Below are 19,580 nucleotides of genomic sequence, written 5' to 3'. Positions count from 1 at the left end.
AAGAAAGAATAAAATTATAAGCACATAATACATATAAACATTTCAGTCATATTCTTTTGATGATAGAACCAATAAATGCAAAAGTTAAAAAGAAATTAATGTTGCTGCTGTTGATACTTTTTGGAAGACCTGGATGGTCCGGAAAGAGTCCCACTGAATGAGGACTGAATGCAGTAAGTTAAATTGTTGATGGAAAATAGAAAATAAATTGTGATTCTTCTTTTCTGAAGGCCTCAATAGAAATAAGTGTAAATCACCTGAAAGAATATATAAAGGGATGTGTTATGGTAAGGTGGTGACATATCAAATCATCTCAGTTCTCAGCAGACAGGGTGGGAAATGGAAATGTGTTCCTCAGGGCTGTGATTTCAATGCAATTCTAGTAATTTAAGGCAAGTTATTAAATTGCATCTAGTGCCTGGCCAATGTTAGGACCAATATGATTATAAATTTGCTGATTCTCGATCCATGCAAAATGGCATGCACATTGGAGAACTTCTCTAGCATAAATGACTGGTACAGATCTCATCCCTTCTCAATCTTTGACAGTAATTCTGTCATTTCCTGGTCGATCATACCTCACTTAAATACCATTTTCAGCTGGACATTTATTATTGAAAATTCTCTTTCCAAAGTAGTCATTATACTTTATGTAATCTATTTATCTACAAATGTTTAAAGGGAAAAAACCCACCTCTTCCTTCAGCTCTACTTTATCCCTTTTTCATAACCAGTCACCACTATAGACCATTCTACAGCTGAACTGTGTTGTCTTTGTCCTTGGTATAAATTACTTGCTCAAATAAAAAACCAAATTTGGTGCCCTTTTTTTCTTTTAAGTTTGGGGGGTTTTTGTTTGTTTTGGTAAAGCAATTAACTCTACATAGAAATAAACTTACATTTTGTGGATTAATCAAAGGAAAATAGCAATGTATTTAGGCAAAGGGAATGAATCACCTTCCTTTCATTATATGAACAGGGGCTTTGTAAATTTTTCAGGACAAGGATCATGTCTTATTCACCGGATAAACTTTGTCATTATATACACCTATGTTATTTCAAGAAATATGGGTTAAATAAGAAAAAAAAGTGGCCATTTGGAACCCAGCCTGAAACTCGTTGAAGTCAATGAAAATATTTCCATTAGCTCCAGTATGAGCTGGATCAGATTCAAGAGGTCCTGTGAACAAAAACATCCATGATAATATAATAAAGACTTCATCACTCAAGGGAACCAAATTAAGATCACACAGATGACCTAAACTGTTGTATTTCCTCATGGGTTTGAGCACTTGATTTTGCTCCCTTAAAATGTTTAACATAGCTGTTTTGTCTGTGTTACTGGCAGCGTCACATTACACTGCAATGCAAATCAGCAGATGTATAGCTTTTGAATTTTTTTTTATTTTTTTTTAACAGGCAACAGCCTTTTCTGCAAGTCACAATGCAGAGTTACTTTTTGAGCAATAAAAGCATTATAGACACATGAAGCAAAGTTCTTCAAAGTCAGATATAATTATCCCTTCTATCCAGCACTTTATATAATATTTATTTCCATTAATCTTGGAATTTATGTCCATTGTTTATTGAAAAAAATGAATGCAATGTCAAATACAGAACTCCACAGGGGAATACATTGGAATTCTGGAAATTTTCAAACTAATTCAACATTTTTGCCATACATGTATTAGGAATAATCCCAAGTGTAAAACCTAATGTCACTGATGTAAAACTGTCTTCTAAAAGTTTGAAAGTCTGTCATCTTTCTCCATATACTCACTTCATTAAATAGTTTACAGCTTGCAAGGGGATCACAATGTTGGAGTAAGAAAATGACTGTCCTGACAGATTCAGACAATAAAACAACCAGATTGTTGTATGAATGTTTTCTCAGACTGTTGCTGCAACACATAATAAATACAAATATTGAAACACCTGCATGATAAACATAATACTTTTAACAGATGTTAATCCCCCCTGAATGCAACCAGTGGATTTAGATCGCATAAATGCAACTTGCCCCGTTCAGGTCTCCCTGGAAAATTGCCAATCATATGGTTGCTTTCTGACCAACTGCTGCAATGTACATGCATGGATTTGCTTCTCAGTTCTCCTAAAATGAGCATTTTTAAAACAATCCATAAATATAGCAATATGTGTGCATGACACTGAAGCTCATCTACAATTTAGGTTGCTTGTCTGCTGTCAGCATGAATTGGTTATATTATTTTAGAAAAGAGTGTTCCAAGTTAAAAACAAATCTATTCTCTCAAAACCCTGACATTCTGGAAAGCTGGGCAGAATGTTTTTTTTTCCCTTGGTGGGACTTGTTCTGCCTCAATACTCTCTGATCATATGCAGCTTCTGTTTACTTCAACAAATTTAATGGAGGTTCAGCATATTTGAAAATTAGCTATTAACCCTATCAAAACACTACTGAGGTTTTGATACCCCTAGGGGAGAAGCACACACTTACAACCCGTTGGCTTAAACTTAAGTACCTGCTTATGCACTCTGTTGGAAAAGAGCCTGAATTTACATCTGCCTTTTCACCTCCAGAGTGTATTTGAATGCCTTTCGTTGTAGCCTCAGTTTATACAAATAGCTCTGCGCCCGCAGGGCCATCCCTGCCTTACCAAAGATGACAGTGTGCATTTGCACGGCAGTCAGTGGCATTGCTCAGTGGTGAGCTATCCAGCCGGCAGGGCTGACCTCCTGACGTGTGTGTAGCTGAAAATAAGCCACGCTGGGAGCAGAAAATAGCTGGCCAGTGATTATTCATGGAAACTGAATGGCAAAGAAAAACCTGTAAACTCCATTTCATCCCTCCATTGGCTGCGTTAATCCAGAGAAAGTGGCACAGAGGCACGACAAAGATCAGTGCAACAGCAATTCTTCAGGAAAAAGCAAAACTTTACTCTCAAAGTTGACAAATAAACAAAGAAAACAATAACATAATTTTTATACAAATTAACACTATCTTGCCGTATTTCCGTGCACCACTTAGGGACATCTGAGTTTAAAATAAGATGTGGGATGAGTATTTCAAAAGATAGAAAGGTTCACCTGGTAAAGAAGGTGCCCAGAGCAATTTGTGGCTGTAGATCAGGAGAAACAGATGCAGCTGAATAGGAAACAATAGAAGTGTTTATCAAATGGCTCTGGTGAATCTTCAGAGTTTCTCTTGGTGACAAAGGAAGACATAATTATATCGCAGATGCATGTTGATTAATAACCATCATTATCAAAAATGAAGACTCAATTCAGTTCAGTTATACTCTTGCTGAAATAATTGCAGAAAAAAAGATTGTGGCTGGTCATAATTAATAAGAAAAACCACCAAGAAGATGTATTGCTTGGGATATAAGTAGCTACAGGGAGAGAGCTGCTCTAAGACAGAGATAGACCAACAAATGTTTCCAAAATGCTACTATTTAGACATTAACAAATAGATCTATTTGCTTAATGGCAAAGAGCTGTGTTTTCTCACTTCATCTAGTTGATTCTGCAATTAATTGCAATATGTTGAGGACACAGAACACAGGAGAAACCTTTCCATTGGTTATAAAGTGAAAAATTCAGCTGATTCTTCCACTTTTTAGGATTATTAGCTCATCATAATTAAAAGAGAAAAGGATGGTGTTGCATAAAAATTGTTCCAGATGAGCCAATGTGATCAAAAAAGTGAATACACTGCTTAGACAGATGCACGACTGATTAGAGGAGAACACAGACTTTTCTGAGATACAAATATTCATGATTATGATTATGGTGTTCAGTGACTGTGGTAATCTGAGCAGCCACGTTCAAAACACTTTTAAATGCTATTAAGAACTAGAATTAGTTAATTAACAATTCTAAGTGCTGCTCTTTCCAGGAAAACTCTGATATAAGGAGAAACTGGCAAGATTTTTTGTGTTATTAAAATATAGTTGAAAAATGCTGAAAAAAATCAGTAAGATTAACTAAGAGGATCTTTTGGTCTGGTCTCAAATGATATAACAGCTAGAGAAAGTTCAGTGAAAACAAAACGTAACAAATTCAAAACTGAGGAAGGAATTGCTCTTTAATTCACCCCATACTTAAGACTGAGAAGTAATTCTAAGATTCAAAATCATTTGGTCTCTTCTATGGTTCTTAAGAGTTTCAAGAGTTGATAATAAAGCCCATTGTTTTTCAGAGAAATTTTACATTCTTTGTTCTTTTATTTTATTATATTTTTATTTTTTTAACTAAAGCACTAGGTTCAGAGTGAGAAGAATAAACTTTCTTCAGTGAGGTTTGTTCTAACCATTTTAAAGAGTTCATCAGATGCATTAATTATTTTCCCTGGCTTTAAAACCAACTTCTGGTTGGCTATGCCTATAGCAGACATTTTCATGCTTCTATATGGTGGTGTCTTGGCACCTGACTGGCTTTGCCGCTGTTATCAAAATGCAGAAAATGGAGGAGAAGCCTGGATGCAGACACATCCTCATTTTGCCAGGACTCTCTCCCCTTCTTATTATAATGCTGCATATTTTACCTGTGCAATTCTGAGCACATTCCAATTTATAGCTGCATGAAAATTTTCTATAAATTAAGAGAAACTCATGGCAGTTAAATATTTTTTCACAACTACCTAGTTATGAAGTATTTTCTCTCATTTCTGCCCCTATAAATTTCTTGTTGGGCATTATGAGCCCATGCTCCAACCTGAGCCTAAGGTGCACCATCCCTTGCAAGGCAGCAAGGCTTTAGCATCAAAGTCAAGGGTGGTGGAGGAGTTTTGCCACTGCCATGCCACAGCTTGCCATTGCAGGGAGAGACAAGTGTGGCCACAACAGGGATGGGGATACCTTTGAGGGCTTTCAAAACCAGATCCCATGAGAGGGATATTCCCAGTCCCCACAAAACTGATCAGAGTAAGCTGAGTGCAGAACACCTGAGCGCTTCACAGCCCGAAAAATTACTGATACAAAAGTGTCCTGGGTTTGTGTTTTGAAAAATAATGTCCACCTGCTATACCCACAGATTTGCTATAGCTTCTGTTGCTGCAAACAGTGCCATCAGCAAATTGGGGCTCTCTGCTTAGGGCTGTGCATGGACTCATCCCAGCTCATCTTCTTCCTCCCCTCCACTTTGCAGCAGCTAAAATGCTTACCTGAGGAGACTACAAGTGACCAGCATAAGCCAAACTAAAAATATCAGACCCTCACTGCCCTCAGGGGTGGACAAAAGACTGCTTGGGCCTTCAATTCTTTTTGCAAACTCATACCAAAGTGGCCCTTGGGGCTCCTGCTTGCCCAAGAGACTAAGGTTGCCCTGAGCCTCATTAACCACTTGCATTTTAAAGTTGAAGCCTTGAAGTCTTTCTTGTGCATCTCCTCACCCCTGGCAGGATTTCCCTGTCCGAGTCTCCACCTGCGCTCTCAGTCTTCTCAATGGCGATTGCAAACTTCACCCCCCACCCCAGACTCTTCTGGCTCTTCTGGCTGCACACGTGCATTTATCTATTTTCCATCACCTCCTGCACAACTGTAAAGGCTTTCAGGTGATTCTTGAAGGGAAGCGTGCTGGGGCATTCCACTGTGCAACAGTACTCCCAGACAATGAGATTGGAGTGAGCCACGAGTACTATTAACAACAAGCAAACAGCCTTAGTATGTTAAAAGCAACCTTAATGATTCTCATTCTTAAACCTGGTTTTCCCATGATATTTATGTGCTAAGGTTCCAGCTGAACTTAGGTTATTTAGGCATTTCTGAAAAGTCTACACTTTAATGGGTTCAAATGACTAAGATGAAAATGAAATTTCAGTAATTAAAGTTCGTGTAAGGGGAGGTGTTTCATTTAGTTTTTTGTTTGTTTGCTTTCATCTATAGGCCTCCAGTGTTTTCGTATCTATTCTATAAACAGGATAATATAAAATCATCTATTTACAGAAGAAATGAAAAGTTGAATGATTCGTTATATTTATATGACCTTAAAACATGTTGCAGAATTGCATTTATTACACACAAAAAAAGCTCCAAAACAATAAAACATCTTATTGAGTAGTTGATTATATGGTATTACAAAAATCTGCCTTCCAGTGGAATCCTTTGGCCTGCATATGTACAACTCTATAAATCTTGCTAAATATTTGTTTCAGAAATTGTCCAGAAGGATGAACAGATTGATTTTCCAGACCTAAATCACTTCAACACTAAATAGTACTCTGGAGAAAACTGTGTTTCTCTTCTTGTTGTTTGCAGACACATTAAGATCACACACTGAGCTGCAGCAGTTCAGCTTTCTGGTCCTTTTGCTGTTTCAGAGCACCAAGATGGAAAAGACACAGCTTTGAGACTGCCTAAATACAAGGAGTTAATGAAATCCACAGCAAAATTAAGGAATTATTGAATGCATTTCATTAATTCTGAACTTAGTAACAGACTATATTTATAAACTGTGGATTTGCATGAATTTGAAAGCTTGAAGAACAAAACCAAAGTGAATATAGGACATTTTCACAAAATGGCATGTAAAGGTTTTCGGTTCTTTTATAACATATTTTCCTACGTTTTTACAAAAAGTCAGCAAAATATTTATTTTTCTGTTAAACTTCTTGAACTGCCAGGTCAAAATTTTACAAAGGAAAATTTTTCTACTAAGAAAATTTTGACTTGTAAGCAGTTTACAACTTAATACCTCCATTTAATGGTGTTGTGATTAATTTCCCCAAAGAATTTGCTGCTCCAATTTAAGCTCACTGTTTCAATTTGTATTCCATAGTGCGATTTTGAAAATGTTATAGAATGTATTTCCTCAACTGATAATAATATTTTTTCCAAATATGAATAAGGATATTCCCAGATATACCTTCCTGTTAAAGACAAAGCATACTTGTAGGCACTTAATGCCATGTCTTTAATTTTTTGGTGAAAGCCTGATGCTATCCTTCTCCATTTGTACTGCAGGCTCCTGCCCAAAGCACCATGCTTGCCAAAGACATTCACAAATCTTTGATTTTTTTAAAAACGTACATTACACCAGAGCCCATTAAAAACTGAAAAGTAAGGAATGCTTTTATTCACTTTTGTCATCCATAACATGCACCAAATACAATTATGTGTGTGTGCACTCGTCAGCAACACTTCACAATTGCAGTTTTGCCACACTTCTAAGGCCTAGAAGGACTGATTCAGTTTAGGCTGGTTTTACATACGTGATCAATTTTAACAAATCTATTTTTAAAATACGGAGGCCCAAAAGGTGAAGAGTCTTATCCAGTGTGGTCAAAGATGAATGCTTTGTACAGCTGTAATGAGACCAGCCTTAGACCCTTTGTCATGTCTGCTAAGATTATATTCTCCTGAAAAGCTACATGAAAAGTTAGGGCTCATACATATTTTCTAGATATTTACATCCCTTTAAAACATGCAGCCAGCTAAATTATTATGTGAAGGGTATTAATGTCTGTTTATACATGGTATTGCTTAGTATAAAGAAATTGTGGTGGGAAATATCTTTTTCTTTACGGAGAAAAAAAAACCTGTGCCTTCACCTGGCAAGTCACTTCTCTGTCCTCAGTAGGTTTTGTGGGTTGTTGGGTCTTTTTCTGACAGTCTTAGGTTACGAAAAGATTGGTAATAAATGCCTCATGAGAAGTCTCCTTGCAAGTATAGTATAGAACTGTGAAACCTATAGAAAAGGGAAGAGAGAAATTACCCAAACACAGCCAGAACCTCTCTCGTTTATACTCTAAGCCTCTTTGGATTGCAGAAGATTCTTGCATTTAGTGCCTAATTCTGAAAAATAATTGAAACATTTCAAATGATCCTAAAAGCCACGTGGAAAGGTGGACTTTATGCATCTTTAAAAAAAAAATCCCAACACCTATTTGTCAAAACTCTCATTTCCTATTAAGTAAATCAAATTGAATTGGTGTTTAGTGGTTTAGTGAGTTTCTCCTCTGCTAAATGAACAAAAGCTGCTGGATCCAGCAAAATAATTAAAAATGTGCTTTTACAGGATAGAGGGCTTTAGGAGCTGCACAAACCCACCAGATTTTATGAGTTTTCAGACCAGTTCTATTCACAGGGTGAGAGTGAATATCTCCCAGTTCCCAGAGAGCCTCCCTTCACAAATAAAAAGAACAGTGATAAGCTGAAAGACACGCAAGGTGAGCATAAAATATAATTAAACCATACTTCCATTTTCAGTCTATTGCAGCTGCTAACCTTACTGATTAGCAGTTCTTCCATCTATGAGTCATCTCAGAGAGCTATTCACAGGGGGTCCAAGCCTGAAACCACTCTTGCTTCAAAGGATGACAAGGAAAAAATATTCAGATGTAATTCCATGTAGGCTGAAGACCAGTAAATCTACAGTATGAAAATGACAAAACATGTGCCAACTTAAAAGCTATTATGCTAATTTAATCATTTGCATATGATAATTTCATAATATATACACTCTCTGGGTCAACAGTGACGTTCTTCTTCATGCAGGATATTCAAAAACCAAGACAAGCATAACAGGCTGCTAAACATATGTTCCCTCCACCTGATATCTGTAAGATACTCCTTGAAGCCAGAATGGGAGCAAAAAAACTGGGTAAATTCTGTGTAAACACTAAGATCAGACAGCTCATCATAATTTTACCTTACATCTCAGTTTGCACAAGTGTTAAATATAAGTCTTTCTGGTGTTTTATGAACTTTACTCATAATGATTATAGATTGTACAAAAACCAAGTCCTCGGTTTGGCTGTTCTTTACACTACTTGTTCTTGCAGGTCATACATTTGTAGGAAAAAACATGCCAAGTAAAAAAAAATCCTAGCAAAAAAACCCATAGGAAACAGGTGCTTTAATATTCCAAGGATGAGCTGAACATGGAGTGCAAGATGCTCCTTAAATGCTCAAGTTGCAACTTGAATGCTCAAACTGTCTTCTCCCATTTCAGCCTGACTTTTCTGTACTATATGAATCCATTGTCCCACATCAAGTCTCTCTAAGTGCAGCAGCTCCCCAGCCAGTTCCAGGAAAGCTCTTAGCAAATCACTGCCCAAATTGCCCATGCCACATGATGATGGGCTTGACAGCAGTCACCTCCTTCTAGACATTTACCCCATCATCCCAAAATGATAGGCTCGTTTGTCTCTGCTTATGGAGATCTGTAGCGGGTTGTCCCCTTCATATCCTCAGGGTGAGTGTCTCCCATCCTTCAGAGAAATGCATCTGATCTTGGAAAAGTTCCTACTCAGCATTGTGAAAGGAGGGGTACTGAGAGAGTTTCGTCCTCCAGATCCATATTTGATATTTCATGTGTTAAATTACTGCAAGTCTAAAGTTCTTTATACACTTCTTTATGGGCCAGCCTTCAAGGGCAATTGAAGTAAATGCCTAATGGGAATGCAGCTATATGGGAAATACAGCTATATGGGGAATACATCCACAGGAGTTTGGCTTGTAGTTGGGATCACCTGCTGTTTTGACATGTTTTGTTTGGAGAAGGTAGACACTCTCTGGAGGGTTTTGAGCTGGTAGGGTGCTCTGCCCCCCCAGCAGCTGAGTAGCTGCCATATCCCACTACACTTTGCTATCCAAGGCTGCCACTTGCACTTTCCATGCAATAGTCATCTGGTGATATGGGGACAGTTCTCCCCTTGTCTATCCTCAGCTGGAACACTGGGGCACCTCTCTGGTGGCTCTGCCATCCACACTTTCCAGAGATGAGAGGTGGGTGCAGCCAAGGTACGCACTGACGGATTTCTGTGTGGTTCCAAGAAATTTCATCCCAAGTCTTTTTCACTGTAAGTATATTTCAGTGGCTGTTAAAATCAAAACCTCACAGATAAGAGAATGCACACAGCCACCAGTCAAGTTAAATAAATGCCAAATGCAGAGATCTGTGCAGGCATTCCTGGGTACTTGTATTTATTCCTTCATGCACACCTACCAGGGAATGTTTTGCATTCCAAACTCTGAAAGCCACGCCCAGCTATTTGTTTCCATAGATATGGCCATGAAGGTGTCCACAACATAAACATTTCTATGTGAAAAAGAGGCCTTGGATAGTAAAAAAATTTATAGCTCACATCTTCTCTGTCATAAGCTATTTAAGATTTAAAAGTTCATGACCAATTTCTTAATTTTTAACTACTGTACGAATGACTTTACCACTATAGCAAATGTTTCCAATATTTTTTCAAGCACAAATCCACTAAACAATCTTTGTATTTATTATGTTTTCCTTTAATACATAAATCAAAAGACAATAACAAGCCTAATGTCAAAGAAAATTTTTGACACTCCATACATTAAATAAAAGCAGCCGATAAACAGTTTAGATGAAATTATTGCTTGAAATGTAGTTCCCAAGAGGAATGTGGTTCATAAATTGATTTTATACTGCCTCTGTCATTGTTGATTTGAGATATGCACAAGACACCCACAGTCATTACCAGTGCTACCATTACTTAGCCTGCCTTTGCTCTGACTGATATTTAGACACAGAGAGACTACCAGCCATCTATTTCTGTGAAAAATGCTTTGTTTGGTTGTCATCACATGTGTAGCATGCTGCCTTCTATTTGAAAGCTTGACACATAATAAAAAAATTGGAAGAAAATCAACCTTTAAATTTTGACCATGCCTGAAACCCAGAAACTTTGGATATTCAATGGGAAAGGGTTTTCCAACCAGAAAAAATGAGGTAGCATTCAATTGGTAATTGACATAATGTCATTGAATCTCAAAGGTAAACCATTTCAAGCTCATGAGTTCTTTATTGTATCCCTCCTTTAAAGGCAAGGTACCTTGAAAAAGACGCTTCCTTTTTTCTTTTGCATTTCACCTTTTTCTGTAGCTAAATGTTACCACAGAAATCGCTGCTTCAAAGATTCTAGTCAGTTTATTGCCAGAATATTTATAATTATTTGGAAATTAATACATCAGTGTTCATTTTAAATATGGGAAATGAGAGACTAATTTGTGTGGAGAAAGCATTTTGTTTCTCCTTCACTTCTGTTGGAAAAGTGTTTTTCAAAGTACCTGAGATTATGTAATACTGTGCCTTTCACATGAAGGTCTTGATTTTCAAAATTGCACTCTCCATTCATTTTCCTCTCATAAGAACAGAAGAATTCATTGAGCTGTGCTCTCTCTTGTTCACCAATGAGTTCTTCAAAATAGACTTAAGGGAGAGCTAAGAGTTAACTCAAGAATTCATTGTAGAAAAGTTCTAATAACAATGAATTATAAATAAAATGACCATGGATGGACTCATCTAGCAAATGATATATTTATTAAGTGTACCGCTTGGGTTTTTTTATAGGTCAAGGCACCCCACCTCTACAAGCAAAGGTGGTAAGCTTCTCAAAGAGCCCTTAATCATTATGCTAACTATGTGACAGCACATTTGCTGAAAGCTATACAAATGGAGCATTGTGCCTGAATGGCAAATATATGCTTTCAGCACAAACAAAACTAATAGATTTTAAGACTGACTTTATGCCTTCACTAGCAACTAGTCTTTAAAGAGTACACATCCTTAGCACAAATCCTGATGATAAAGTATGTGCAAGCAGAGCTCTTAAAAAGAGAACATTTGAAAGAGACTGCACAGCCCAGCAGATTTCCTATTTGCTGTGCTTTCAGTTCACTCCTCTAACACCTCTACAAAGAGATTTCACAGCAATATGCATTCACTTGAAGAAAAAAGTGGGTCTATAGGAAATAAACCATAAATATATTTTCACTGCTCTACTCATGACATTTGTTGCCATTGTTTTGTAGGGAATGGTATAGCTGATTGATAGCACCATTGTTTTTCCTCCTGACAATTTTTCCTAGTAAGTGCCACTGACATTGCAGAAAACCCATAGAAGATGGCTGGCAGCTGGCAGGCTAGATTTGTAAAGTGAACCCTGGGCAACTGTGTGCATGCAGTGCTGTGGGGCCAAACTGGGAAGTACAAAAACCTATTGCTCTCATACAAGTAATGAATTTTTCAACAGGGAGATTCACACCAATAAATTGGGCACATAGGCATAACACATACAATTAGCTTATGAAAAAAATTAACCAGAAGTGAAAAACACCTAACCTGTACTATTCATCAATGAAGGTTGATGTTGCCTTTCTTTTTGTTTGTTTTATTTCCTTATTTAAGTACAATGGAAAGGCTACTGCTTTACTTTCAATGTCATTAAAGCCTGTAATTCATTCCTCTGAAACCACAAGGTTTTCCTTCTTCTTTGGTTTTTTTTTTTTTTTTTGGGGGGGTTTTTTTGGTTTTTTTTTTGTCTGAGGATGTAGATGTAAAACTAATCATCCAGTGAAGGCTTTATCCTTGTATGGTATGAGGAGCTGAGCTCACCTTTGGGTTGTGTCCAAAGAAAAACTCTACGGGGCAGAAATGTATTCCTGAGAGGCTATTAAACTTGCTCTAGGCATTAACATTGATAGTATGTTGATTTAGCTTCTGTCCTCTCTACTGCCCTCATTAAAGTGACTAAAAACCTTTCCCTCATCAGATCCCACTCCTTTTTACTGAAATCCCTGCTACCTTCAAGATGTGGGAACAAACTCTGATTCTTGAAACTGTGAGCTTCTTGAAACTTCCTTCACTTTTATCCCTTACAGCTGAGTAATAATGCTTTCCTCACTTTCTCCTCTTTTTTTGCAATAAAAAATTCCACAATGAGGCTCAATGAATATCAAGACCAAGGCTGTCTTTTGTTCTCAGGACAGAAACCCAGAGGATTTTACATATCTCATCTCTCAGTCAGAGATTGAGAAATCCTACTTTTGAGCACAGCCTAATTCTGAAGGCTCCTGAGTCCAGCCAGCAGTAACTTCACTGTGGATTACAGAGTTTCTCCTCTGACAAAAGTTCCCCACTCGAATGCACCCTAACTTAAGCTAATAGCTAATAGTGGCTGTTTGCCCTCTGCCTGCCCTTTGGGGCAGAGCAATCAGTGGCAGCTGCTCAGGGACCAGGCACCAGCCTTTTCCCTCTCAAGAAACCATTCAGCAAACGTCTCTTTCTACAAGAGTCCTCTGAATGAAACCAATAGCTCTGAGCCACTCTGCTCCTGACCTCTGCAATGTCCCTGTCCTGCCTTGCACTTTCAGGCTTGGAAATGCTGCTCAGGCTGTGCTGTTCCCCCTGAGCCCTCCACACTGGCATTGACCTGGCTGTGCACGGCACAGAGACATCCCAGGGGGAGCAGGGATGGGTCTGCATGCACACAGACAGAATGAGGTTGGCCAGGCTGCTGGGTGGCTGCTGGAAAAGCAATAGGAGCTAACCATGGGCAGAGCAGCTCATGGGATCACGTTTGATGTGAGTGCCATGGGACACCCTTCCCTTGCTTCCAGCAAAAGTAGACATGTTACATCTCTACATTCTCCCCTTTTTCTTGCTTATTCCATTACATTGACTTATCCCCATCCCCCCCCACCAATGACTTATCCCCCATGCTCTTCTCTTGTATGTCTTTCTCAGGCAAATCCTAGCCTAAAACTCAAGTCCAATCCCTCCATCTTTCAATTTGACTACCTAAAGCTTTCTCCAAACCTCCTGACCTTATGTCCCTTCACTATAAAGCAATTCACACTGAAAATTATTGTTGTCTTATCTGATACTCAGCTCTTCCAGGTTGGCCAGGTTGACCAGCACTAATTCTAGGTTAGATTTCTAACATCAGGCAAAATAAGCACAGCATAACCCTGTGCAGGAGAGGAGCTGAACTCCTGCAACTGACATCATCCTACCATGGACTAGAGCAGTTTCCCAACAGGAAAAAGACCTGGTAACAGCCCAGTTGGCTCTTGACTCAAAAAGGCTAAGATTCAGTTTTTAAGGTGTCTTCTCTGCACACTTAAGGATTAATTATTGCCAATGGGCTAAAATAATATTAGCCATGGAAGAGGTATTCTAGATTGTCTTCTTTTGATGTCAGTTAATGATTTAATTTTTTAAAGGGCTTATGAGAAATAGACTGTTTATTCTGGAACAGGTATATAAAGTGACTTACGTGTAGCACACAGAAAGAAAAGACTTTTCATACAGTCCAAGTACAAATGTGCCTGACCTACATTTAGGGCCCCTCCTGCTTATTCTTCCTGTGTAAGACTTAGTGTGGCATTATCTACTTTTATTTTTAAGGTTTTAGGGTTTTTGTAAGAAGAGCAACCAAGGGATGTAGAAACATTCACAACTAAAACAAACTCTTTTTATTCTTGGCTGCTTTAATCCTAACCTATCAGAAAAGTCCCTTAAGCCAAGGTTTATAGTCAATCACCAAAAAAGTGGGGGGTCTGTTACCTTCCCCTTTTAATTGTAGGGCACAGGTCTTTAACTTTCCATGAGGTTTTACTAAAATTTCTCCTGGGCAGAATTTCCTTGAACCTGGTAATTAAGACCACAGGATATGTGTTAATTGTCTTTGACATGCAGAATTATCTGCATTTACCCAAACTAATAACATCACCACAGACATGCTGTTTTTTAAACACATGCTTTAAAATCATCTATAAATTTAATTACTCTTCACATAATGCAAAGATTGACAAATGCTAGAAAAGCTGAAAGAAATTAAGGGAAATACACAACTTTATCCTTGATTCACTCTGTTTGAAATCCATTTTCTGAAAGACTAATAAGGCTTGGAAAAGCACTTCTTTTTATAGTTTCTGTTCTGCTAAGATACAGTTGCACTGGTAAAACATCAAGTTATAGTCTTAATTTTGAGTGGGATTTCTTCTCTGGGCTAAGGTCAATAAGCTTAATAAAATCAACATTTTAGTTGCCCTCTACACATTTTTTCTTGTTGTCTAGCTATACAGAATGTCAGAAAGGAAAAAAAAAATAAATATATACCTTGTATAATAGTAAAGGTAGAAACAATTGGGCATGGATGTCCAGAATAAAAGCATCTGCAAGAATCTTAGAGTTTTAATGGGTTTTAGGTGTTTATATAACTTCTAATTTGAAAGAATATCATAGCTGATAAATCTTAACTAGATATGGGTAAGTAATAGATGAAAATAATTTGGCACAATTCAATTTAATTTTGTCTTTTAAATTAATCCACAAAATAGATGTTATTGATTTAAACAATATTCATTTCTCAAAATTACTTGATTAATATTATTTAAAATTCATAATCAATTTTCTTCACCAATTACTTAGCAGGTTTTCCACAAGTAGCATGTAAAACACAAAACTGGAAGCTAGTGTGGTTATGCACCAACCATATTTTTATGACCAAGCTGCATGATTTGATAAGATTAACTTACCTTTCTTTTCTGATTTATTAAATTTTTTTTTTCTTAAGACATCTATTTGTCTTTGCTTCATCTTCTCATTTCCATGTAAATCTTGTCTTACACTATTCTTGTGATGTAGAGGCATGAATTTTCCATATTTTGTACAGCAAAAAAGGCTTCAGTTAGAAGCACTACTGTGTTTTATTAGTTAAATAGTAACAATGTGACCTGATAGGTGATTATGATTTTCTGAATTAACTTATCCTGACAGAATTTCACATTCAGTTCTAAAAAGTTGTGATTATTGAATAATTTTCACTTTAAGAAGCCATCTTTCAGGAAATGTTGGTTGTTAGAACATTCCCTGGAAAATGATACTTCAGTGTGGAGGCCATGTAATGGGTCTGTGTATCTCTCTGGCCACAGCTTCCATGTAGGTTTAATTGAAGGAGAATTAACAGTGTGATGTTTATTCATGTAAACATCAAAGCCAGTTATCACAAGGGAAAAAAAATCAATAATTGTTAAATTTTGGTAATAACTATGGTGCTGCACTGCCCTACCCAGTGTCTTTTGCCCTACTGTAAATCAACTGGACAAAGAACAGTACACACTGGCATTTTCTTTCCTGCAGTAATTCCGTGCCTACCACACTGAGTTGTACCATTTACTGTGGCAGCAGCTGAAAGCCTAATGAACAGCTTTCCAATGTGAAAAGAAGATGATAGTATGAAGATGACAGAATACTGTAAACTGAATATCACAGGACCATGAATTAAAGAAAAAAGAAAGGTTTAGAAGTGAAGTCATATTTCTGAGATAACTTTTTAATCAGCAAATTCTATTTCTTGCCAAAAATATGTGGATTGCTAGGTAAGAATGTGAATGGGTTTAAGCACAAAATTTGAGCATAAATACAAAAGTAAATGTCTTCTAAATGTTCTGCTGGGGTTCTGCCCTTGGGTTAATCAGCCTCACCAGAAGCTGGTTTGGCTGGAATTCCATGGGCCCTGGTACAGATGGGTGCCCTGTCCTGCCCTGTGAGCCTTCCATTTGTAGTTCTGTTCTGTGTTCTGATCCTTCCTCATGTTTAACTCATAACAAAAGCAGACAGAGCACCTTGACATGCCAGCCAGTGTCATTGGTAGAGCCTGCTGGGAAAGAAGAGGGCTGGGAAAGGGAACAAGTATGTATTGACACTCTTTGCCCTTGGTCTTCTGCCCTCATTTTTTTCTTCCTCTTCCATGATGGAGCTGTCTAACCTGACAGCTCCACACTTCACTGCCTTCAGATGTCTCTAAACTTTCCTTTGAAGCTGTGAAAATCATGCCATGAATCACAGCAGTGATGAGACATGAGTGCAGGCAGACAGAAGAAGAAGTCTGATTGCCAGTCCTGTGCAACAAAAGACCCTCCCAGGTCAAAGAGGTGGATATGCTTTTCAGCAAGGTAAAACTAATGGGTGAAACCTTCAATTAAAAGCAGAGATATTCCTCTGGATCACAGTGCTTAGGGTCGTAATCATCTCTCACAGTACTGGCCCCTCTGACTCCAAAAACTTAGACTGTGGTGCCTAAAGTGACCTCAGCAGAAGGTGACAGTCTTCACTCACTGTCAGAAGCCCAGACTTTACTGCTGTTGTTTGGCCAACTTTCCCTCCAGCTGTGATCCTGGGGTTTTATCTATCCTTAAATTTGGTAGATGCAACTAAAAACATGTTTAAAAAATGGTCACAGAATCATCTGCATCTTGAAGCTTTTGTTATTTCAGCACACAGCTTTGAAAGGGCTGGGTGGCTGGGCCCAGGTTTACTGTACATAAAACCAAACAGGTAGTGCACGACGTTGCACTGTGATGACTAGTTATGAATATATATATTATGTAGATATGTATATTATATGTAAATATTATTATATGATATATAAATAGGGAACTGAATACCCTAAAGACAATGGAAACAGGGGAACTGGCATTTGCAGAATATATTTCTACATGCAAAGTGTAGTTTTGAGAACACACATCAAACTGTAACTTCCAATATCAATTAGTGCTCCTCATTTGTATCATAAAGTTCAAGGATAAAGCAACTGGAAACAAACCAAGCAATGTTTACCTTTTGCCAGAGTTTTATAATCAATTAAACATATTTGCTGCTATTTACATAGTTGAATGGCACTACATTTATACCATGTAATTTTCTGTTATTTCTATCTAAATATTTCTTTAAATCCAGATGTAAGTTCATATTAGTTGTGAAAGAAACACTAAAATAAAATAAATTTCCATTTGGGGTTGATCACAAATTACTCTAAAACTGAAGAACAAACTCGTTAAAATACAAAGTGAAAAGCAAATGTTAAAACAACCTGAATAAATGAGGAAAAGTAATGCACAAGGATGCCTTAAAAAAGTTTACCTTATTACAATTGATTTTGAGGATTACAGGTAAATTAAAATTTGATAGGAGTTTTAATTTAAGCAACAAACATGACATAACACAGGAGTTTAGCATACCTATACAAGATCTGAAATTCCTACTAAAACAACCAAAAGCAGAATTTGCTCCTTCTTCCTCTAGTTATAGTTAAATTGTAATAGGTAATTTCATTCTTCCATCCTGTTTCCTCCTTGAAATCCACTGCCAAAGCACACACTCCCTCAGAGAAAACCCTGCCAAATTCTACATCATTTGAAAGCAAACTGTAAAACAAAGAATGGAAAATCACAATCTCAAAACAACCAGCTCATAATCTTCTTTCACTCCTGTTTGTCTGACACCATGTATCTCTCTCAGATGCAATCTTGTACCTAATTTAGACTGAAAAACCCCAAATGGTAACCACAGGTTTATACCTACTGCCAATTTTTCCATTCCACAAACAATGTAGTGTACAAATAATTAGCCAAATTTTCCAAGTTCCATGCAAGTCCTGGGGAGCTGCAGGGCTGAGGAATAAAAACTGAGCACAAAAAAAATCTTCTTCAGTTTGAGCTTTTTACAGAGTTTCATTAGGGGTTTTTTTCAGTTTTACAGTTTTCATGTTTTCAAACCACTTTATCTGGAAGTTTTCATTAATCATGTGGTAGATGGATATTAACCTCCCTGCATTCCTGACTTTTAGGTTTCAGTGGCTGGAAAATGGTATCCACAGAATACTTATTAATAGTTTGTTTTGCAAACAGAAAGGTGGATCAAGTGGAATTCTGGAGAGATTAGTCCAGGAATTGATTCTTGTCAGCCCTTCATGAGTTATCCAAATTATAAACTAAAGAATATGAATACAGTTCATGCATATATTTTATACACAGAAGGTGGCATCAAGCTACCAAGAACTCAATGTAGATCAAAGGGCAAGACTGGAATTCAAAATTATCTCAATAAAATTAAGACGTGATTGGGGGGAAAATAGAAAGTAATTACACTTTTCAGTGTAATCAATGGCATAATAAGAAGATGATATCCCAGACTGGGGGAACATTTTAGGGAATGATTTACTGGTTATTGTGGAACACAATCTGAACATAAACCATCATTATCAAATTACCACAAAAAAAGAGTGAGTAGGTATCAACAAAAAAGCAGGCTATAAGACAGGTGAGGTAAACCTCCAATTCTGCTCAGTGCAGGAAAGGTCACACTAACTACACTATTTCAAGAAATACAAGTACAGCTTAATTAAAGCACCAGGAAAACACACTAGACATTTAAGAAGTGTAATAATAATTTTTAAAAATAAAACATTCATTTTCTTGTGTAGTGGTGAAGAGAAAAGAATGCTAAGGAGAGGCATGCTGATCAAATACATGAAAGGCAGACACAAAGAAGAAAAGAATGAACCATGCTCCATGTTGACAGCAACTAGAAAACAAAATGAGCTTCAGTCACAGCAGCAGAAAACTCAGTGAAAATTTGGGAACAACTATTGCAAGAAAGAAATAAATATTGAAATAAATGTGCCTAAATACTGAAATAAATGTCCTGTAGAAGATAGGAATAATCTCTGGAAATCTGTGAGTATACAAGCCACTGCCAGGAATGCTGGTTTTGACAGTTGAAAATATCTTGCAGCAAAAGGTGAAATATTTGCCTCTTCAGACACCATCCAGCCTTCTGTTTCCTCTGGCTTCTTTTAGGCTTTACAGTGTAAGCTGAGATACCTTGTCAAACCAACTTTAGCACTGGCAACCTTAGAGTCCAATCTTTCTTTCTGAAAAGACTCCACTTGAAAATTGAAGGGGAGGACTATTTCGGCATGGTGATAGCATAGTCAACATTTTCATAGTAAAGAAAAATAAGATTGTCATCATTTTCTGCCCATACATCCAACACATTTC

This window comes from Molothrus ater, chromosome 4, assembly GCF_012460135.2.
Source record: "Molothrus ater isolate BHLD 08-10-18 breed brown headed cowbird chromosome 4, BPBGC_Mater_1.1, whole genome shotgun sequence".
Lineage (NCBI taxonomy): Eukaryota > Metazoa > Chordata > Aves > Passeriformes > Icteridae > Molothrus > Molothrus ater.
Note: the sequence above shows the minus strand (reverse complement) of the source record.